We start from the raw sequence: 25198 nt of genomic DNA on the forward strand, positions 1-25198 counted from the left end.
AAAGCAGTGAACTTGTGAGGACGTTTTTGTAATGGCCATAAGCTCTTGGCATTAAAATGTGTGTTAACGCCAGATGGACTAGTTGGTGAAATGCCATAGCTACTTAAATAGATTCAATGAGGGTCAATTGTCTTATCTCAAGTCCATGAGCCAAGATGGCCCTGATTCATTTTCAGAACATCTGGAGATACGTTCTATAAGCAAAGATCTCAAGTGGAAGGGAGAAGCTACCAGTGTTTTGAGGCACATTGGTGAATCATTGGTGAGGAAAGAAATCAGCCATAACCCTCCCATGGACTGGGAAGAACAGAGAAAAAAAAGTAAAGAACAAATATACAAATGGTGCTTTTGCTTTTAGAAAAACAGGTTCCAGTTCTCAACAGTCAAAAGCAGAAAGTCATTTTTTTTGCATTTGGAAATTAGCAAATCAACCCAAGAACGGGTTTTGAATATGGCTTTTTTATCCAGTTTCTTGAGGAGAAAAATTGTTGATTTATATGGGATTTCATGTAGTTATTACTTAGTATGTTGACTGGCTGAAGGTGAAATAAAGAACTTAATATTTTTAATATTACATACGAATTAGGAGCAGAAGTGGGCCAATTGGGACTTCAAGTCTGCTCTGTCATTTAATAAGATCATGGCTGATCCAACTGTGTTCTGAATTCCACATGCCTATCTATCCCCAAAAAGCTTTAATTCCCATGCCTAACAATAATCTATCTACCTCCACCTTAAAATTATTCAATGACCCAAGCTCCACCACCTTCTGAGAGTGAGAGTTCCAAGTCGCAAAAATCTCTGAGAGAAAATGTCTCCCATCATCCCTGTCTTAAAAGGACAACCCCGTTTATAAAAGGTGATGCTTACATCTAGACTCACCCACAAGAATCTTTCCACATCCACCTTGCCAAGGCGATTCAGAATCTCATGAACATTAATCAACTCATCCCTTGATCTTACAGACTTTGGTGAAATCAAGCCCAACCTGTCTAATCTGTCCTCATAAGACCACCCGCTCCGAAGTGGTATCAATCTTACAAAGCTCTACTGAAACACCTCCAAGATATCTACATATTTTCTTAATTAAGGAGACCAAAATTACACACAGTATTTGAGTTCTGGTCTCACCAATTTTTGTATAAATGTTGCATAACATCTTTACTTTCATAAAACCAAGAACTATGGATGCTGGAGACCTGAAACAAGAACGTAAATTGCTGGAGCAGGTCTGGCAGCATCTGATGAAGAGTTGCTGGACTCGTAATGTTAACTCTCCATGGCAGTAACCATGGATACTGCCAGGTCTGCTGAGTTTCTCCAGCAACTTCTGTTTTTATTTCAGATCTCCAGTATCCACAGTTCTTTGTATTATTATCCTTAATTTTATGTTCAATTTCTTTCATAATAAAGGATAACGTTCCATTGTGTTGTTAATCACTTGCTGTCCCTCCATTCTACCTTTTAGGAACTCATGCACTAGCATACCTCTCTGCTTTGGAATTCTGTAGTCCTGATGTCTCACAAAATGCTCCTCCTTCTGCCTTTGAAAAAAATGGAGATTAAGGGCATATGTAAAATACATAATAATTAATTTACAATTTAATATTGGACAGTAAAGGCACCCTCCTGAAAACAAGATGCTCAGGCAAATTACAAGCACCATCTGTAATGTTGTACAAGCAGACCTGACACTTTTAGGGACCTAGTTGCTCAAAATCTAGATCAACAAAGAGACACAAGTAGAGTTGCGCAATTTGTTGTGCTGGCATGTGTGGATACCAGACAGGATAAGAAATATGCAATGACAGTTGGAAAGAACTTATCTTTATAAAATGCCACTGCTTCAGGATATGTTTAATGCACTCTACAGTCTTTTGAAGTGTCATTACAGTTGCAATGTCGGAAACCTTGTTGGCATCTCCCTGAAGAAATCCTTACCTGCTGATCTATGCTGAGGAGCAATGGGTCATTGGAATCAATCATTCATGTAATAACTACATGAACACCTTGTGCGTATAAATTCACACTGAGGAATGAAGAATTGAATGACAATTGCACTTGATTATTCAGATAGGATTTAGACCAATTCTTAACATTTCAAAATTGGCATAAATCCTATCTGAATAATTAAGTGCAATTGTCATTCTTAACATTTCAGAATTGGTAGGGAGCTGAAGATGATTGTTAGATTCACAGTCTCTAGTGTTAATACACAAACAACTCTAACTGGAGCTCAAATTATTTCTGAACACGCAATGGAATGTTTTACCATCTTTCCAATCAGGCCACTATTTACAAATGAAGTCCCTAAGATGTAGAAACAAACTTATTAAAGATTGTCTTTAGCAATTAATGTGATAAGCTTACAAATCGCTCGAGTTGATAAAGTACTTGGTTAATGTACAAAAGCCATGTTCTTTGGAGATTAGTACAGGAAAATAATTGCAAGGTGCTGCGCAAATGCATAATTGAAAAAACAGCACTCCCTTTGGAAGCAGCATTCACATCTGAGATATTGAATCAGTGTTTGAAAATATATCTTGTGACAGATTGACAGTTTCACTTATTTAAAATAATTAACGAGCTTTTAAATTTCAATGTTTCGTGATGCAATTGGCTATCTGTTAATTAATTTAACTACAATGTGCTAAAATGCTCAATTTTATGCTTATGTACCCGAATTATTCACAAGATAGATGAGTCATTGCTACATAGTGTACATCATAAGTGTTAGACACAAAATTCATCTATGTGTTAGAAACAGTTAATATCGTTCACAAAACTTGCTGTATATCCTGTTTGATCTGGCAGTTTATCAGTTAAGGAAGAGAAGATGAACAACAATGTTTCCTATCTACAGGACGTAATTGTTTAAAAAAATATGATTATCTAGTTATGAGAAGGTTCAGCTAATTGTTTCCAATTGTCAGCTCAGCATTTAACATGCAGTAAAATGTTAATTTTGCTCTCTTATCTGTCATCTATGTGCCCTAGTTTTAGATCCCCCAGCCATTGAAAACAGTCTTCTCTCTACTTTGTCCCATCCCTTCATGAGAAGATAGAAAGACCTATTGGGTATTTCTCCAGGAAACTGAATGTTTATCAGCAAAAATAGTCGATGGTTGAGAAAGAGAATTTAACCTTGATGTTGGCATTACAACTTTTCAGTGTTTATATTACCAGCAACACATCTGAGACAATCGTATACAAGGATCATGACCCACTGAAATTTGTGGAGAAATTTAAGGACAAAAATGCCAGACTGTTTAGATGGAACTTGTTGTTGCAGCCATTCAATTTGACAATTGTGCACGTGGCAGGTCATGAAAATATGATTGTCGGTGCGCTATCAAGACTCAAATGAGATATGGAGGCATTCAGTGGGGGGAGTACCACAGACTGAATCCAAATGTCGTTTTGCATGTTTGCATGTGTATAGTCAGTATAATGTATTTGTGTGATTTAGAGTACTAACCAACTTTTTTAAGGTGTTTTAAAAATGAAGTCATCTTTGGATATTGATGGTTCCCTTTTTTAAGGGGAGGGAAGTGTCACAAAGCTGGTCCTTTTTCTCAAAATTACTGTGTCCTTGATTTTCTTCAGAGGGGTTGTAAAACAGCCCAAACACCAAAATGGCTGAGTTGGTGGAGAGATTAATTGTTTATTGGGGCCCTTTTTGTTTACCCCTGAACAGAGGATACCTCAGACTAAAGGCATTCATGTTTTAGAAATAACTTGTAAAATGAAAGGGGAGCAGCCAGTCCAGGCAGCTGAGGATTTTTGGTTCAGTTCAGGAGTTGTGTGTGAAAAGAAAGACTGGGTACTCTCTTTCCTTCTGCCCTTCTGATTTCGAACTGTGAGTTGCCCGTGTCACTGTTTGTGCTAAGGGATGTGTATGTTTTTGGAACAGCATCATTAAGTCAAGTTTGGATATGATAAGTTATCAGGTATTCTATTTTCTGTTCTTTGTGTTTCATTCTGTAATTCTGTAAATAAATTTTGTTTGGTTAAAACATGGTAGTTGACTCAGCTAATTTATTACGGGAATATCCACTATATACCTAGCTAAACAAATAGCAAAGTTACGGTCTGGGCTACTTGCTTAAAGAGGTTTTGAGGGGTCTGGCCGAGTCCATAACAATCTGCACAATTGCATGAAAAATTGGCAAATAAATTACCATTATTTTCTTCAGATATGGCTCAATGCTCTTGGAACTGGAGGCCCTACTAGAGACCGTAAGAACATAAGAAATAGGAACAGGGATATGCAATTTGGGCCTTCAAGCTGGCTCCACCATTCAATAGGATCATGGCTGATCCAATGTTATCCATACCTTTCTTTCTGAATTTTCCCATAACTCTTGAGTCCCTGACTGATCAATAACCTTTCTATCTGAGTCTTAAATATGTACAGGGTCTCTGCCCCCACAGCGAGCTGTGGCAAATAGTTCTAAAGACCCATTTTCTAAAGCGAGAAGAAATTCCTCCTTATTTCAGTCTTCAATCAGCACCTATTTATTCTGAGACTATACCATCTGGTCCTTGACTCTCTGATTAGAGGAAACATCCTGTCAAGTCCCATAAGAATCTTATATGTTTCTTATATGTTACACATCTCATTCTTCCATTGAGTAGAGTCCCAAACTGTTTAGCCTTTGCTCATCAGACAATTCCCTCCATAACAGGAAGATGCTAACATATTTTCTCTGAACTGCCTCCAATGAAATGATATCTTTCCTTAAGTAAGGATAACCAAAACTGCTCCAGTACTCCAGATGCAATCTCACCAGCACCATGTACAGTTTCAGTAAGACACCCCTCTTCTGATGGAGAAAGTGAGGACAACAGATGCTGTAGATTAGAGTTGAAAAGTGTAGCGCTGGAAAAATGCAGCTGGTTAGGCATCATCTGAGGAGCAGGCAGAGTGTGCTTTCGGCATAGGCCTTTCATCAGGAATTTGTCACATTCCTAATGAAGGGCTAATGCTCAACACATCGACTCTCCTGCTCCTCAATGCTGCTTTTCCAGCGCCACACCTTATATCCCTTTTCTTATACTTCTACTCCCTTGAAATAAAGGCCATCATTCCATAACCTTCCTGATTAACTGCTGTGTGCTAGCTTTCTGTGTTTAATGCCAAGTACCCCAAACTCCCTTGAGTTGCGGTTTTCTGTAGGTTTTCTACATTTAAATAATATTCTGTTTTTTTATCCCTTCCAAAATGATCAACTTCACATTTTCCCCACATTATTGTCCATTTGCCAACTTTTTGCCTACTTACATAGCCTATCAATATCTGTCCATAAACTGTTTGCATCCCTCTTGCAACCTTTCCACTTCCAATAATCATGTCTCCACTGATACAATTAAACATCACACAACAGCAGGTCATAGTCCAACAGGTTTATTTGGAAGCATTAGCTTTCAGAGCACGCTCCTTCATCACTCATTATTGACTTTCGGTGGGATGTTATTCATGCCCCACTACACATTAACATCACAGAGGTGGAACGAGTGGACAGTGTTAAACTCTTGGGAGTGGTCATCCACAACAAGCTTTCTTGGACTCTTCATGTGGATGCACTGATTACAAAGGCCCAACAACGTCTCTTCTTCCTCAGGCAGCTGAGGAAATTTGGCATGATTGTGAATACCCATGCCAACTTTTATAAGTGCGCTATCGAGGGCATTCTGTCTGGAAGTATCACTACCTGGTATGGCAACTGTATCATTTAAGATATGAGACGGTTACAGGGAGTGGTGAACTCTGCATGGACAATAACAAAGGCCAACTCCCATCTATAGAACCAACCTACCAGGCCCGCTGTCAAGGAAAGGCTGCCAGTATTCTCAAAGATCCATCCCACCCTGGCAATGTTTTTCTCCAACCTCTACCATCGGGGAGAAGGTACAAAAGCCTGAACACACGCACCAGCTGGTTTCGAAACAGTTTCTACCCTACGGCTGTTAGAATACTGAATGGACTCACAAACTCTTAACATTTGCCTGTACCAGTGTTTTTGTTTTGTTTCTTGCTGCTGTTTACCTATTATTTACTTAGCTATGCTACTTAACTATGTGATCTGCCTGTATTGCTCTCAAGATAAAGCCTCTCGGTACACGTGACTATCCTATCCTATCCTATCCTATCCTATCCTATCCTAACCTATCCTATCCTATCCTATCCTATCCTAACCTATCTTATCCTATCCTAACCTAACCTAAACTGGCGTTGTCTGATTTTTAACTTTGTCCACCCCAGTCCAACACTGGCACCTCCAAGTCCACTGATTCAGTAATGCCACCCTTCTGACTTGAATTTGCATTTTACTAGCAGGTCATTCATTGTCTCAAACTGGATATTAGAAACTGTGGCCTACAGTAACCATAACGAAAACGTGGCATGTGAAAGGTAGAACCTGAAGTTTTCATTTCACAAATATATTCCATGGCAATGACCAGAAAACAATGGTTCACAGCTGTCATATTTCCAAACTGAACTGTAAGTATGCTAGGACATGGTTTGTGATGTGGTAGGAAGCTTTTTCTCTGCTTGTGTGTTTACTATGGAGGTGACTATCATGGTGGGGGCTGATGGTAGCATTCTACTCCCAATATAGCATGAAAATATTGGCTAGGCTCCATATATATAATTGGTTCAGGTCGCTTACTCAGAGATCCTTACGGAGGTCAAACAGTGATGTCCTTGGGAATCCCTTCATACTACATTTGTGAGGGCAGAGTATGAGGCTTCATTGTGCTGGATGTGAGCACTCAAGAGTTCCTTCAATTAAGTTATGTTACCTTTCTGATACTTCCTACAGATTATCTGCTCACGGATGTTACATGGCGATCACTGTGGCTGGAGTCATTTTGCAACTTTATAGGTAACATAGAAGGAGACAAGGATTACTACTTCACTAGCAAGAACACCAACCTCCAATGTCTGCAGCACAGCCTCCAGATGGCAAAACAGCAGGTGAGAATCCCCTGAGAAGGCATTTATATAGATAATGAGAACAAATCTCTGAGGATGAGGACACTGAACAAGCAAGCCATCTAAAGGACCATGACAGAGCAAAATATTATCAAACCTGATATGCCAGAGACAAACTAATTAAAACGCATTTCCAGGATGAATGAACTGGATTTGGACTTCATATAATTGTGTGACATTCCGTTGGTAATCTGTCAAGCAGCCTCTGCATTGTGCAAAGGAGATGTCAAACTTGTCATTTGTGTAGTCTGTAACCTTTGGTGTTGTTGAATAAATGTATCAATATTCATATGATTGTGCACTTGATATTTTCAGATGATCTTACTTTCAACATTACATTCCGACTGCCTGTTAGGGACAAAGCAGCACTGAGACACTGCACTATCATCACATGGTGTTAAGATGGGACAGCTGTTCAAGCTTCTATTAGGATACCACTTCAGAATTTATTTTATCACTCACTCACAGGTCATGGGCATTGCTGACATGGCCAGCATTTATTGCCCATGAACTGAGTGACTTGCTGGGACTTCAGAGGATGTCAAGAGTCAACTACAGTGCTGTGCTTCTGAAGTCACATACAGAACAAACTGGGTAAACATGACAGATTTGTTTTCCTACAGGACATTAGTGAATCATTATTTTTTTAATCACAATTAATAAATGGTCTCAAGGTTGCCATTAGACGAGTCATGAATTCCAGGTTTTCAAAATTTGAATTCAAATTTCACTATCTCCCACAATGGGAACTTGAACACATATTCATACAGGGTCTGGGGATTCTCAATTATAAGTCTAATGACACTACCACCATACCAGTGCTTCCACCAATGTTATATAATGAAGTCTCTCAGGATAGCCAGTTCATTTTGACCTTTCCATCATTGGTTAGCCTTCAATGTTTCAGAATGTGTACAGACTGCTAAGTTACCCTGAAGTGCTTGACCAGTAAGACAACAATGAGCCTGTGAGAGGCAGTGTTTGTGAAGCTTTCCTTAGCAGACAAATTGTGCAGTGATAGAGAATTGATAAAGAGTAGTGATGTGAGTGGCCATTGCACATCTCACAGCCTTGAATGGCAATGTGCCCCTTTGAAAGTGTGACAAATGGAATGGACCTTTCCATTCTGATGTGTGGAAAGTAACTATTTCATACTCTCACTCACAAGGTGAATGTAAATGTGGAATCAAGTGTGCAGACCATTCCCTGCACGTTTAATTTAGCCTCAATGTTGTCCACATTAAAGTGTAACACCTTAGCTACAGTCTTCAATATCACAGTTCAAGGCTGTCTGACAACTGAGGCCATCTGCAGTCAAGGAGCTTGTGAGAGATGAACAATGCTTGGAGATTGCAGCTTTCATCCTTGGGATGTTTGAAGAGGCTGCTCTTGTCGCACATGGATGTCTTTTCTATGTAGAAAGCAGGAATACCAGCAGTGGTTTGTCTGGAGAATCACTGAAAATTTCACCTAGTATGGTGACAAAATGTCTAAAAATGAACCTTCTAGCTCAGCGTGCAAACCTACATCCATTAGTGACAATGCTGGACTGACATTATCACTATGCCACTATTTCTCCCAGGTCTGACAGTGACAATTATGCTACAACAGACATTTTGACAGAGCAAGGGAATATAAATTTGCTGAAGTGAAAGATTATTTATAGTGATGTTTCGCCCATTCCACCTGCGTGCCCTTAGGAAGTTTTCTTCATTCTCTGCCTCCCACAATGTCTACGTGTATTCTCAACATCTCCAACTGGGATGAAGGGAGCCTGGTGTATTGTTGGCCCTGTTGGCTTGGAAGCCTTTGGTGATTGTAGCCTGTTGCCTTTGAGCCTATATGTAGGCTTACCCTCCTTGACTTGAATTACAACAGGTTTTGGAATCACAAATACAGGATTATTGAAAGGAATGGGCACCTTTGAAGTGTCCTGAGAAGAAATGTATAACATACTTCATGTCATTCCTCCTTCCTCTGTGTCCCTGAGCAGAAGGAGTACCTGGATTGAGGTCAGGATCCCTTATCCACCTCTCAATTTACCACTGAGGCTCAACACCTATGGCTACAGCAATGGGGTGCAAATCTGCACATATAACCAGCAGACAGTGAGTGTTTAAATATTGCTAAAATTAATGGATTCTTCCATTCTTCAATTCAGCTTACTGAGTGCTCTTACAAACCTGCTTGATGCCCCTGTGCCGGTATGCAGTTATTAATGGGCAAAAACAAGGGCTCAACTTCCATCTGTGGCATTTCCCCCTTGACCAGCTGCAGGCATTCTCACTAGATTGTACTCTTGAGTGTACTCTAGAAGGAATTCCCAACAAGCTGAAAGCCTCCAAGCGCTGGAGGGTGAAGTGCACGTTTTGTGCATCCTCGGAGGTTTCAGTGATTTACCTCTCAAAGATGGAGGTGGAGTTTAGCAACTCTGGTGCTGGTATCTTTGCAGACATTTGTTTGGTGACCCTAATGCCTGCAAAGGAGAAGAGTAGGAATTAGTTGACTCATAGGCATCGATGAATATGAAGATTAAGAATGAATTAACACTAGAGGTAATGAGAGAGAGCACAATGAAATTTTGTGGGTTAGTTTGCCATTGAGGTATCTCCATCTTCCATAAGCAGGATTGGTATTCTCCAGTCAAAATCAGAATTTTTTTCCTCTTACTAAGGCAAGGAGTCTAATATCCTCTACGCACCCATTGGTCTTGGACCTTTCTGTCTGGTTGTAGGCCAGTTGTTTTTTCTGCAATAAGACAAAGTGAGGGACTGAGTATGATGGAAGTGAATAAAAGAACGGTTAGTGCTAGTGCTAGTGCAAGAACAGAACAGGTAGCGAGGTGTCCCCAGTCAGGGAGTAGAAAGCACAGAAGGTGATTAATAGTTTGGGAGGATAAGGTGGGTGAGAACCATTAGTAGACATGATGTGATGCCTGCAATAGTGAGTGTTGTAGTCCTTGAGCTTTGGTGAGAACTGTGTGCAGTGGCAGTGGTAGAGTAAATGGTGATCTTGTTGGTGTAAGGTAGCAGAGTGAAGGATGTGGCATTTATTCTTTCAAAGCACAGAACATCATTGACCTTCTTATTGCACTGTTGACTTTTCCCATGCACAGCAATGACCCAGTCTGCAATTTGTATCCATAGTGTTTTGGTCTGATGGCATAGCCTCCTGTGACAGTGAGCTGGAAAAACTCTGACCACCTTTCCATTCAACAACACTTCCAATTCACCATCTACCTTACAGGCATCAAGATCTCCTTTCCTCTGGGCAATATCTTGAATGTAGAGATTAGAACACCACAGTATGAGAGGTTGCTCCTGGCTTCCAGCATCTGAAGTATTGTGCGGCATGAGCTTTAAATGTGCAACACAAGAAGCTGCAGGCTGTGGTGAGCAGCAGCCTGATTTCTTAACAAATGAGGTGAAGAGCAGAAGATTGGGTGACAAAAGTCACTCCAAGCCACAGAAGATAGACCAACATGATTCTCAAGCAACTGCACAATGGGAAAATTCCATCCCTTGTCTCGGTTTCCCTGGACTGTGTAGAGATTTGACTTAGCACCATAATGTACTGACTTGGTGGCAGAAATGCTATTACTGAGCCAAGCCTCATTCCTATCAATGTCCATGGTAAATAATAGCTATGCATTGTATTTCATCCTGTGTTGTAAATAATTTAAATGTATAACCAAATCCAATCAGTGATTTAGACAACAGGAAGAAACCTAGTGTTGTGATTATTCTCCATTCTCTGAACTGAAAGATTCAATGAGCTTCCATTTATTCTCCAAGGAACCAGGTAACCACAATAAGAGTGACTTTTAGACTCAGGCTATACTAAATTAATGGAGCATCGAATAAGATTTCAGCTCATATGGTAAGCAGAAAGCTTACTGTCACTCATGTACAAAAAGGTCAAATCTCACCACCTCCACTCCCTTAGTGACAACTTTTATTCAAAACACATTTTGAATGGTTCAGTTAATTGCTTACATTTTAAAGTGCGTGATTCACAAGTGAAATAAAATAATTCTATCAGCTCTAAGCATTTCAAATAAAATAAAATAACTGTTTGAACAGAATTGATCAACTGTTCCATACTCAATTGATCAGTTTCATTAGTAGCCACCTTTTTAGAGAGCATATTAAAATAATGGAACAGTGGGTAAGTGAATTAGGGTCAAAATGACATCTAAAGGCAGTGTGAAGAGGTTGCGAGAAAGATGTATTTAGGAAGGAAATGCTAGAAAGGAAGGTTGAGACAGTTGAGTTATAGGGACAAGCTGAATAGGCTGGGGCTCTTTTTCCCTTGTATATCGTAGGCTGACCTAATTGCAGTTTATAAATCATGAGGGGCATGAATAGAGTGAATAGCCAAGCTCATTTCCCCAAGGTAGAGGAGTCCAAAACTAGGGGACATAAGTCTGAGGTGAGAGGGAAAAGATTTAAAAAGGACATGAGGATTACCCTTTTCTTCAGAGTGTGGTACGTGTATGGAACAAGCTACCAGAGGAAATAATGGAGGCTGGTACAATTACAGCATCTAAAAGGCAACTGGATGAGTATCTGAATAGGAAGGGTGTAGAGGGATATGGCAAATGGGACTAGGTCAGGTTGAGAAGTCTGGTCGGCGTGGGCGAGTTGGGCCAAAGGATCTGTTTCCATGCTGTATGACTCAATGACTCTATAACTAGAATGGAGACAGTGGGTAATGCATAAACAGTTGGGGACGTAGGCTGAGATACTGGACTTCTGGATTAGTGGTGCTGGAAGAGCACAGCAGTTCAGGTAGCATCCAAGGAGCTTCGAAATCGACATTTTGGGCAAAAGCCCTTCATCAAAGCCCTTCGGGCTTTTGCCTGAAACGTCGATTTCGAAGCTCCTTGGATGCTGCCTGAACTGCTGTGCTCTTCCAGCACCACTATTCCAGAATCTGGTTTCCACCATCTGCACTCATTGTTTTTAACTCTGAGATGCTGGACTTGTTGGTTGCAGAACTACAGTACAAAACTTCATGGTGAACTTCCTGCAGGACACACAACAACAGCAATATGTCCAAATATAGCATTTTAACATAATATGCTAAGGCAATACACAGGGGTGCCATCAAACATTCAATGTGTTAGCAGATCGGAAGCATTGTACAAACAGAATTGGAGATAAAGCTTAGAAAAAGTTGGAATTTGCAAATGCATAAATGTTGGAGCCAATGATTGGGGCACTGAAGAAGTTAAAAATGAAAGCAACAAAGAATAAGATTTCAGTTGCAATGAGGATAAGGCAAGCACGGAAGCAAGAAAAATTTGGAAGATGGAAGCAATTGGTTTAATGATGGACAAGATGGGGAATTTGGATTTCAATTCTGGTTTGAACAAAGCATGAAGAAGACATATCGTCTGGAATGACCTAAGCAGGCATCAGGATTGGATTAGAGTACAGATTTGTAGCAGGGAGAGGAAGTTAAGCATAATGACCTAATCTTCCAAATGTTGAAATGGAGTCCAACAAATGTTTTTGCCATCTTGTTGACTCTTTCACCCTTGTTCCCTTGTGTAGGCTCACTTATGTATTCTGTTAGCATTAGTAATATATTGACCATATGGATATCATTCATGTGCTGGCCTAGATTGTAAGCATTTTCAGCTTAGTTTGGTCTTAACCTTACCCAATGTGTTTCGATAGGGGTCAATGGTTGACAATTGTTACTCATTTCTTCAAGGGGCATTGTGATATACTCTGTTGCTACTTTTTTTAAAAAGTGCTTCTTAGAGGGCTGACAGAGCATGTGCACATTTCAACGTATGTCCATAAGATATGCTAATATCTTCATGAATATTTCTACCTCCACACTCCACTACTGCAGAAAATGCCAAGCACAGGCTAGATACTTCCTCACAGGGAACAAAGACAACTTGTAGGATGTGCCCATTCACTTTTGAGCTCTTCCTAGAATCTGCTTTTACAGAGAAACATATTGGAGACCTGTGATGGAACTCTCACATATTCTTAATGAATATCAACCACATCATCAAGATCCAAACATCTCCTTAACACTTGGATGAAGGAAGCATTTAATCAGAGTCCAAACCCACGATTGTAGTGAGATTTATATTTCTATAAAGAACATTCCATAGAGCCTCAGATACCACCAATTACTAGCTCACATATTTATACAACCAATTTTCACCTAATTACCCCTTAACTAATATACTAATCATTTGTGGCCTTGCTCCATTAGGCCATCCCTTCCGACCTTATTAGATGATAACAGAAAGGACCATTCTCATTAACTACTCAAAAGGATATCTGCAGAAACCAGATTTAGGCTGAGACAAGTTAGAAACATTGTTCCATATAATACAGCTGTCACAGTGTGTATGGAATTAAAAACTAGGTTCAATCGAAGAAAATGGGCCAGCTTGTTTCAGTACAATAATCACAGAATATAGACATATGGTGGGCTGACTGCAAAAAAGTCCATGTAACTAAATTACAAGAATAATTTGAATGTTAGTGAAACTTGTGTTTGCTCAATGAGTACATTTACAACATTTAAAAGACATTTTTACAAGAACATGAATAGGAAATGTTTCGATGGATATGGGCCAAACACAGGCAAATGTGACTAGTTAAGTTTGGGAAACTTGGTCAGCATGGGCGAGTTAGACCAAAGGGGCTGTTTTCATTTTGTATGACTCTATGATTCTACGGCATTTATTCTTGGCATGGATCGACACGTGGAGTCTTTTAATGTGCAGATAGCATGCAATTCTGGTTGATCAGGAAACTCTCTAGCTCTTAAAATCTAATTTGGGAATATTGGAAGTATTTACAGACTGATAATTAACCAATTAGGCTGTATTATGACACATTTTCCAGGATCAATATATTCTGAACTCTTAAGTCTCTAGCCCAAAGTAGGAACACTTGCAGTGCATCAGAAGTCTTCCCTGTTTGCTCAGTAGCTCCTTTAGACTTGAAAAGATAAATCTTTAATTTTCATTTGTCCTTTTTCTTAAAAACAGATATTTATCTTTTTCTAATGGAGTAATTGGGGAGAATAGGTAGACTAATGGCATTTCATGAATGGTCAGCAACATAACAAACTACAACTATTTTAATATTCAGGAGCATTTAGATGACTTAGATCCTGTTGCCAGAACCACAACTTCTTATAACTTTGAAGTAAATTTACCTGTGTAAAAGAATACTCCAATAAAGGAAATACATTTTTCAGACTGGAAGCTTGTGACCAGTGTTGTTCCTCAGGGATCAGTGCTGGGTTCACTGTTGTTTGTCATTTAGATAAACAATTTGTTTGAGAATGCAGGAAACATGGTTAGTAAATTTGTGGATGACACCAAAATTCATGACATAATGGACAGTGAAGGAGGTTACCTAAGGGTATAATGAGATCTTCATCAGCTGGGCCAATGGGCTGAGGAGTGGCAGACGGAGTTTAATTTAGATAAATGTGAGTTGTTGCATTTTGGTAAGACAAACCAGAGTAGGATTTACACAGTTATGATAGGGGCCTGGGGAGTGTTGTTGAACAGAGTGACCTAGAAGTTCATGGTCCTTAATTCATTGAAAGTGGCTTCATTGGTAGACAGGGTGGTGAAGAAGGCATTTAGTATCCTTGCCTTCATTGGTCAAAATATTGCATATAGGAGGTGGGATGTCATGTTATGGCTGTACAAGACATTGGTGAGGCTGCTTTTGGAATACTGCATGCAATTCTGGTTGCCCAGCTATAGGAAGGGTGTTATTAAATTGGAAAGCATCCAGAAAAGATTTACAAGGATTATACTGGGACTGGATGGTTTGAATTATAAGGAGAGGCTTTATTTCACTGGAGTGTAAGAGATTGAAGAGTGACCTTATAGAGGATTATAAAATCATGAAGGGGTGAATAGTAAGGCTGTTTGCCCTCGATAGGGGAGGTCAAAGCTAGAGGGCATAAGTTCAGGGTAAGTGGAGAAAGAGTTAAAAGGGACTTGAGGGGCAGCGTTTGCACACAGAGGCTGGTGCATACATGGAATGAACTGCCAGAGGAAATGGTAAATGTGGGTACAGTTACAACTTTTAAAAGTGATATACACAGGTTCATGAATAGGAACGATTTAGAGGGATCTGGGCCAAGCACAGTCAAATGGGGCTAGCTTAGTTTGGGAAACTTAGTCAGCATGGACGGGTTGGACCGAAGGGTCTGTTTCTGTGCTGTATGACTCTGATTCCATAATATTGAAATAGAGTGAAAAAACCTAGAATCATAACCTGTTTATCTTCTGTCCTAAGTATAGACAGAGGGACTTGGGGACTAGGGGAAGAAAGGAATACACATTAAAAATATAGGGGTGGGGTTGTGAGGCAGATAACATTTATTTATTTTTAATGCATTACAAGTCTATAGAATATCAATCTGTATAACAAAATTCAAACAACATTTTGTTTTGCATTTCTCTCTCTCCATCTTTTTTTCTCTGTTGATGAAGTTTACAATGCTGGTTCTGCAACGTCACATTCCATTCAAGTTAGATGCATACTTGCCCTCTGCCTACTCAACTGCAGTCAGATGGCTGCTTGATGGAAGCAGGTGGCTGTTTCTTAACAAGGCTTTTCTAAAATAGGCCTCAAACAAATTTTTTATTTTGTGAAACTACCAAAGCTTGCTTTGTATTGCCAGTGCACTCTGGTTTCTGCAAATTGCTGAATAGATGGAGACCTAAACTGAAAATTCATAAGTAAATTAATATCAGAATCTCTAAACATGCCTGTCAAAGAAGGAAAATGAACACTACCTGGGAGAATTAAATAAGAAAATTATAGTTCAATGTATATAGAGGAGAAGATCATCAAGGAAATCTTCCCACGACTGCTGTTAAGAAAAGCAAGTTGGTAATTTATTGTCACAGATTTGGTTACAGTACTTCATACAAAAGCAAGATGTAGTGACAGCCTTTATCTTACATCACGCAGCAATAACTTGAAGCTCAAATGGCATCACAAAGTTTCTACATTAATTAAAGAGACAGAGGCATTGGGAGGCAAACAATGCTATAAAAGCATTCAAGACGAAAAATACCATCCAGGATAAAGAAGTTTATTAGACTGGCAACTGTCCACCACTGGCACACAGTGGCAGTAGGCTGTATCCTCTGTAAGACTGCAGCAATTCACAAAGGCTCCTGCAACCAGTTGGAAGGAGAAGGACAGCATATGCATGAGAAGATCACAGCTACAATTCTTCAAGTCACACACCAATCTTGGCATACATCTATACAATTATTCCATTACAATCCCTGGATCAAAATCTCAGACTCCTTTCCCAAAGGTGCTATGGGTGTACAACCCTGCAAGGACTGCAGTATTTTAAAAAGCAGCTCACCACCTCTGTCATCAGGACAGCTATAGATCAGAATAAATGTTGACTGAACATTCTGTCACATACAAAAAACAAACGTGTAAGAATGATCACAAACAGAACTGGTATTAAACTTACCATATTTCATCTTCCCAAGTCTAAATGTGTGACAACACAGGAGATAGACAGCAGAACCAAATCAGCCTTTCTACCTCTATATTCATAATTTGATCCTCATAAGACCTGCATTAATTATACCAATGCTTTCTAACCAAACTGTGGTAAAGATAGATGGCACAACTTGTGTTTTTAAGCCTTGAAAAGTGAAATTTTTGAGAGGTGAATTATAGAGATTATGAAGTCTCCCAGGATGTTACTGGTACTTGATTAACAAAAATAGATGAAGATTGAAGTTCCTGATAGAAATTAAATGACAAGTAATTGGGTAAAAATGCAAATCTATTTTAAAAATTGGGCAGAAATTATTCAAAGAATGGTCCCAAAATTGAGAACCTACAGAAACTCTGAAGTGTGATGCTGCAGGAGAATAGAGAAGATTCTCAGGTATTGATACTGACTCTGAAATTCTTGAAAGGAAGATGCAAAGCTGCTACAATAATCCACTAAGTGTGGGGCATAATTATGACAGCTTAACTGAAGTAAATAAGGAATTCCTGTTATAAACGCGAACTTGAAATGTTAACATAATGCTTACTCAAAAAAACCATAACAGAATATGATGTTTTGGGGACAGAGAGTGAATGCGTACACAACATTTTTCATATATAGGTATAGATGGTAATGTGTAAGGAAAGGGTAGTGCCAGATAATTACCTTACATTAATGTGACAATATGGGCCTTTAAGAGAGATTTGTCTGTCCTGGTTCTCTTGAAGGGTAGTGTTGTCAACCTTGTCCTGAGGTGTCTGTTCCATGAAAAGCAGGGTAAATAACATTTTTTTTATTGGACGAGAGAAGCATGGGTGGGTGAGTTTGGCATGGGTCTGGCTCACACAGACCCAGGGTTTTAGTTTTTGTTGAAGTCAGAGTTTTTAGAGTTCAAACTGCTAGATACAGCTCTGTCTGCTGCAGCTAAATGTTTGAGTTCTTTCTCTGCTGCCAGAGTGAGAAAGCAGCACATGAGATTGAAACTATTTTGTTAAATTGCCAAGCCAAGGGATGCTGCTACATTGGAATTGGTGATGAGTAATCATTAAATAATGTACTCTTTTGTTAACTATTTCAATAGAGTTAAGATTATGCCTTTTTTGTTTGCATCTTCACTGTGTTGTAAGAACAAAATGTGTTTTGCTTAAAGCCTAGTGTGACCAATCAAATCACATCTGGAACATAATGCCTTATACTTGCCTGTAAATAAGATAAAGTTAGGGGTGTAGGCTATCTCCGTGATATATTTTATGGGGCTTTGTCTAATCCATAACATTAAACCACTGGAGTATGTCAAGAGGACAAAGTATCTTATGCCAATATGGAACTGAGTCTTTTTCCAGAGAGTGATAAACACATGGAATGTCGTTGAATGGCGTAGACATGTAAACATTCAAATGTGTACAGAAACAATTGAATTCTGTGATTCAAAGGGAGAATCATAGGGTCTTTCAGGAAGAATAAGTTAAGAAGGTTTAATGCCCTTCTTTTTCTGCAGTTATCTTGTGAAATGGATTAGTGAGTCAGTTATGCAACTGTATAGTTTGGATTATTACAGGGTAAATCAGTTATGCAGCAAAGAAGTCTGTAAAAGCAAAGTTAGTCAGTCACCCAGCCATGGGATCTGAGCTATCACAGTCAGCCAGTCGGTTACAAAGATACAAAATCTATACAATCACACAGCCTCATAGCCACAGAGTCTGCACTAACACAGTCAGTCAGTCACACTGCAACAGGATCAGTCATAAAGACAGAGCTAGTACTCATAAGGATCACTGGCCTGTTGCTTAGCAATCTGTTTCTATCGAAGTAGCTGATGACTCTAAATGATCCCTTTCTTTAATGTCTAACCCTAATTGGTTTCAAAGAAGAATATTTAACACACAACAAGCTATCTGACTAAAAATGGGCTATTCCATGTGATACATTTTTATGTGTAAAACTTACTGAGGAATTCCTTTAATTTTCATCCAATTTAATGGGCAGTATGTCAATTTTATAGTCTGCAATGAAGATTGAAATCTGAAAAGAAACCTCACAGCTAGAGCAAGTGCAATAACATTATATAATGCTGGAGTGTGTTGTGAAATTATTGGAAACATGAAAAAACTAGAAGTAAAGCTCATCCTCATTCAATCAGTCATAACATGCTGAAACTTAACCCATTCATTTCTCATTTGAATTCAGGTTGTAGAAATATGCCACTTTTTGTGGGGAACTCTGAATCTTAGAAGGAATTCAGACTGCATTTATAGGCAAAATCATATATTCATTTATATTCTTGCTGAGATCAAACTGTAGTTAAGCATCATATCATCAGTCCTTCAGCCCTTACTTCAAATTGAATTGAACAATTACACTGCTATTGAATGAGTAAGCAAAAATTTGATAAATGGAGTTTAATGTAGTAAAGTATAAGTTCATGCTCTTTGATAAGAAGATTCAGAAGGCAATTGATTATGTAAATAGAGAGAGATTCCCAAAAACTGCAGCTCAGAAGGCTTTGGGTGTTCTTGTGCATGAAATAGAAAACATTAGCAGGCAAGCGCAACAAGTAATTAGGAAGGAAAATGGAATTTTTACTTTTATTGCTAGGGGACTGGTGTTTAAAAATAGGAAAGTCTTGTTACAACTGTGCAAGGTGTTGGTGCAGTGAGGCAGCTCCTGGAGTACTGTACGTGGTTTTGGTGCCTGTATTTATAAAAGGATTATAGTGGCATTGGAGACAGTTCAAAACAGATTCACTAGGCTGAATTCTGGAACGAATAGGTTGACTCATCAACAATGTCTAAATAGGTTAGGGGTTCATACATTAGTGTTTAGAAAAAGTTGGGGTGATCATATTGAAACCTATAAGATTTGGGGAAGTGGGAGCTTGACAGGTTAGGTGTTGAGAAAATGTTTCAACTCGTGGGTGGATCTCATACTAGGGGATGTGGTTATGAAACAAAGTTTATTCAAAACTGAATACAAAGCAATTTCTTCTCCCTCAGGGTGGTGAATGTCTGGAATTCTCTACCTCAGAGAGTTGTGGAGGCTAGATCACTGAAAGTATTTAAAGAGGAAGTTGATAGAATTTTTGAAATATTGACTGTGGACAAGGACTATGAGGAGTTGGCACGAAAGAGGATTGAGGTCTGGCACAGATCTGCCATGATTTTATAGAATATCAAAGCAAGCTTGTGGTGCTGACTAGCCCACTCTTGCTCCTATTTCTGATGTTCTTATAAGGTCATAATATTTTCACTGATAATTGTGTAATGTTCAGTCAGCACCATTCAGTCTGTGCACATATGTAGCAAGACCTGGACAACATACAGGCTTTGGCTAATAGTGGCAAGTAACATTCACGTCACACAATTTTATGAAAATGACCATCTCTAACAAGAGAATATAAACATCTCCTCTTGGCATTCAATTGTATTATCATTCCATTTTATTATCGACATTACATACTATTAGAATCTCCAACAATCAACATCTTGGGGGTTGCCACTGTCCAGAAACTGAATAATTTTGGCCATATAAATATTATGGCTACCAAAGCAGGTCAGAGATTGGGAACTCTGAGGTGAGTAACTTACTTCCTGATTCTCTAAAGCCTATCCAGCATCTACAAGGTACATGTCAGGAGTTTGATGGAAGTACTCTCCATTTGCCTGGATGAGTACCGCTCCAACAACATTCAAGAAGCTTGATGTCAAACAGGAAAAAGCAGCTGTCTTGCTTGGCATCCCATCCACCATCTCAAACATTCAATCTCTCCAACAGTGGCCCACAGTGGCAGCAGTTTGATCATTATGAAATGCACCACAGCAACTTACCAAGACTCTATCAGCAGCACTTACAATCTTTAACACTTAGAAGGAACAAGGGCAGTTGATACTTGGGATCACCACTCCTGCAAGTTCCCATTTGAGCCACATACCATACTGAATTGACATTACATTGGCATTTCTTCACTGTCTTTGGGCAAAAACTTTAGACCTACCTTCCTATCAACGTTTTGGCTGTACCTACACTCCAAGGACTGTAGCAGTTCAGTCTGCACACAGATATGCACTGTTGGGCCTGATGTAGAGAATTATTACATCAGCAAAGATTTCAGAATCTTGTCCCTGGATAGAATAATGGAAAATTAACTAAAATTAATAATGACATGTACATTGATGCAATTCTGACATCAACAGTCACATACTATTGAAATTGGAAAGAAAATCAAAACACTCTACTAAAGAACTGTGATCAGTATTCTGTATATTGCAATGTAAATAAACTCTGGTAAGTATGGACGAATTGGACCAGTCAGTCTGTTTCCGTGCTGTACATCTCTATGACTTAATGAATAAGACCATTAGGAGCATGCAGCCTCTCTATTCTGTTCCACCATTCAATGGGATACAGTCGTGAAGTCCACTTGCCTTTCCTTTTCCCCTAACCCTGATTCCCTTATTAATTAAAAATCTGTCTATTTCAGCCTTGATTATGTTAAAAATCACACAACACCAGGTTGTAGTCCAACAGGTTTTTTGTAAGCATTACCTTTCAGAGCGCTGCTCCTTCATCAGGTGGACAACCAACTGTTGAAGGAGCGACGGTCCGAAAGCAAGTGCTTCCAAATAAACCTGTTGGACTATAACTTGGTGTTGTATGATTTTTAACTTTGTACACCCCAGTCCAACATCGGCATCTCCAAATGATAGCCTTGATTATGCTTACGTACCAGTCTCAACAGCTCTCTGTGACAAAGAATTCGCTACCTTCTGACATTAGAAATTCCTCTTTATCACTGTCTTAAATAGGCAACCCCTTATTCTGAAATTCTGCCCACAAGGGGAAACAAGAGTCTTGTACAGTTCAAAAGAGTTACTCTTAGATGGAAGAGATGCAGCAGACAGACCAGATAATTGGAAGAGCTTCAAACGTGCAGAACAGACAGCCAAATCCAGGGACACCATGTAGTCCATGAGGGATCAGGCTTAAGTTCATGAAGGTAGTATCACAAATTGGGACAGAGAAAGGAAGCCATCCTAAAGCAAAGCGATAATAGTATTGTTCTCTTGAAAATTTCTTTTCCTTCATGTCCAGACAGATTGATTATTTGTGTTATCGGCAGACTTTTTCAAGTTTGTTGCTGCCACCTACTGGCTCAACCAGACTGACCAACAGCTCTCAGCACAGTGCGATGAACACAATTTCAAAGCTTTTCATTCCTAAGGGCAAGATGCACTATAAGATTGCACAGTGTTCAGTCTTGTTTGCAAGTCCAAAGATGCTGAAGCAGCCTGTGCTCCTATGCAGCAAGACCTCAACAGCATTCAAGCTTGAGGTAAAACCAAGAGACCTTGGAGTGCAGGTTCATAGCTCCTTGAAAGTGGAGTCGCAGGTAGATAGGATAGTGAAGAAGGCGTTTGGTATGCTTTCCTTTATTGGTCAGAGTATTGAGTACAGGAGTTGGGAGGCCATGTTGCGGCTGTACAGGATATTAGTTAGGCCACTGTTGGAATATTGCATGCAATTCTGGTCTCCTTTCTCTCGGAAAGATGTTGTGAGACTTGAAAGAGTTCAGAAAAGATTTACAAGGATGTTGCCAGGGTTGGCGGATTTGAGCTATCAGGAGAGGTTGAATAGGCGAGGGCTATTTTCCCTGGAGCGTCGGAGGCTAAGGGGTGATCTTATAGAGGTTTAGAAAATCACGAGAGGCATGGATTGGATAAACAGACAAAGTCTTTTCCCTAGGGTGGGGGAGTCCAGAACTAGAGGGCATAGATTTGGGGTGAGAGGGGAAAGATATAAAAGAGACCTAAGGGGCAACTGTTTCACGCAGAGGATGGTACATGTCTGGAATGACCTACCAGAGGAAGTGGTGGAGGCTAGTACAATTGCAACATTTAAAAGGCATCTGGATGGGTATATGAATAGGAAAAGTTTGGAGGGATATTGCTGGCAGGTAGGACTAGATTGGGTTGGGATATCTGGTTGGTATGGATGAGTTGGGCTGAAGGGTCTGTTTCTGTGCTGTACATCTCTATGATAATAAGAGGCAAGGAATGTTTCCACCACACAAGTGCCAAGTGATGACCATCTCAATCAATCCTCTTTTGATATTCAATGGTATTTCTGAAACCTCCACCACCACCAGAGGATGATCACCAATGTCATCTTAACAAGCTTGGCTGAGCAGTCAGCAAACTGCCTCTACATCAGCTATTGATGCCAGGGCTGTACTTCAATGCAGCGGTAGGCAAAGAAAATGAAGAAGTTATAAAGGCACAAAGGTGGCACAGGTGTCTATTCACTCTACAGTAAATCACACATGAAATATATGTATAATTCCAATTTGTTCATGTATGTTGAATTTGCATGATGTTGCTAGATGCTGCATTTAAGGACATTGCATGTTGTTCCTGATCAATTTCAAATGATGTGTGTCTCTGGGCCTAAACACATATTGGTGCTATGTCATCAATGGTGATATCTCTGAAATCCTGAACTGTGTAAATTAAATCTTCTGCATGATTTGTAAAGTTGAGCATGTGGAACACAACACAATCCAACAGTTGTGGTTGCTGTCTGAGTGTCATCAGCAGCCAAATTATTGTTTATATTTCTGGTGTTCACATAACAGACTTCGTGGCAAGGCATTGCTTCCATTTGGAGAATGTCAGTGAGGCATGCATAATGCCTTTCCAACTGACAAGTGTATGTGGCTTCCAATGTTGTCTGAATAGGATAATCCCTGAATAGGCACATACCTGAACACAATGGGCAATTTAGCATGGACAATCCCCCTAATCTGCACATCCCTGAACACAATGGGCAATTTAGCATGGACAATCCCCTTGACCTGCACATCCCTGAACACAATGAGCAATTTAGCATGGACAATTCCCCCTAACTGCACATCCCTGAACACAATGGGCAATTTAGCATGGACAATCCCCCTAACCTGCACATCCCTGAACACAATGGGCAATTTAGCATGGACAATCCCCCTAACCTGCACATCCCTGAACACAATGAACAATTTAGCATGGACAATTCCCCCTAACTGCACATCCCTGAACACAATGGGCAATTTAGCATGGACAATCCCCCTAACCTGCACATCCCTGAACACAATGGGCAATTTAGCACGGACAATCCCCCTAACCTGCACATCCCTGAACACAATGGGCAATTTAGCATGGACAATTCCCCCTAACTGCACATCCCTGAACACAATGGGCAATTTAGCATGGCCAGTCCCCCTAACCTGCACATCCCTGAACACAATGGGCAATTTAGCATGGACAATCCCCCTAACTGCACATCCCTGAACACAATGGGCAATTTAGCATGGACAATCCCCCTAACCTGCACATCCCTGAACACAATGGGCAATTTAGCATGGACAATCCCCCTAACTTGCACATCTCTGGGCTCAGAAGGAATTGGAGCACCAGGAGGACACCCATATTCAGACGGGGAGAATGTGCAAATTCCACACAGATAGTCACTCGAGGCTGGAATTGAACCCAGGTCCCTGTTGCTGACCGCTGAGCCTCCATGCCACCCTTACTGCACAGGGTTGTGCGGGGCACAGCAGGCCACAATAATCCTAGGCACTACAAATGTCCAAGTACTGCAGCAAATGCTACAGCACTCCACTGTGTGGTCTAAGCATTGGACCCTCATCTTGAGCATTCCAATAGTCTGCTCCATTGTTGCCCTAGTTGAAACATGGGTGGCATTGATATCACTACTGTTGTACCCTGAAGGCTCTGCACTGGTGTCAATAATCAGGTTCGTAATCATCATGCCACTGATAAGAGGACCAACAACTTGTGGTACCTACAAGTCAGCAAGGATATAAGACGAAACCAAATAATTGCAGGTCAGTCAGTCTAACTTCAGTAGTGGACAAGATATTCAAATCAGTTCTAAGAGACAAGAAAATCTGTCACTTAGAAAGGCACGGAGTAATCAAGGACAATCAACAGGGATTAATTAGTGGAAGATCATAGTTGATTAACAAGGAGGTAACAAGGAGGATTGATGAGGGTAGAGCTGCTGATATGATCTACATGGATCTTTCAAATATTTTGACAAGGTCCCATATGGCTGACTGGTTTAAAAAAAGCCAATGGGAACTGCAGAATGTAGCAAGCTGGATACAAAATTGGCATATTGGGAGGAAACAAAGGATAATTGTTGACAGGTGTTCTTATGATTGGAAAGCAGTTTCTTGTGGAGTCCTACAGGATTCAGTGTGAGATCATCCGCTTTTGCGATGCACATTAATGATCTGGACTGAAATGTAGGGGCTGTTACCAAGACATTTTGAGATGACACAAGAATTGCCCATAAAGTTATTAGGAGGGTTCTGGAGACTGCAGGAAGACATCAATGAGGCGGGCATAAAAGTAACAAATGGAATTCAACCTTGAGAAGTATGAAGTGAGGCATTTGGAGAGGTCAAACAACTCGTAGCGGTAAATACAGAGACGTGTAGAGGAATTAAGGAACTTTGCTTGTCCATGGATTGCTGATGATAGCAAAATAGATTAATAAAGTGTTAAGAAGGTATATGGAATGCTTTCTTTATTAGTCAAGGCATAGAATATCACATAAGAAAGGTTATGTCAGATTTATACAAAACACAAGGATGCTTGAGTTCTGGTT

The sequence above is a fragment of the Chiloscyllium plagiosum genome, chromosome 18, assembly GCF_004010195.1.
Source record: "Chiloscyllium plagiosum isolate BGI_BamShark_2017 chromosome 18, ASM401019v2, whole genome shotgun sequence".
NCBI classification, from domain to species: domain Eukaryota; kingdom Metazoa; phylum Chordata; class Chondrichthyes; order Orectolobiformes; family Hemiscylliidae; genus Chiloscyllium; species Chiloscyllium plagiosum.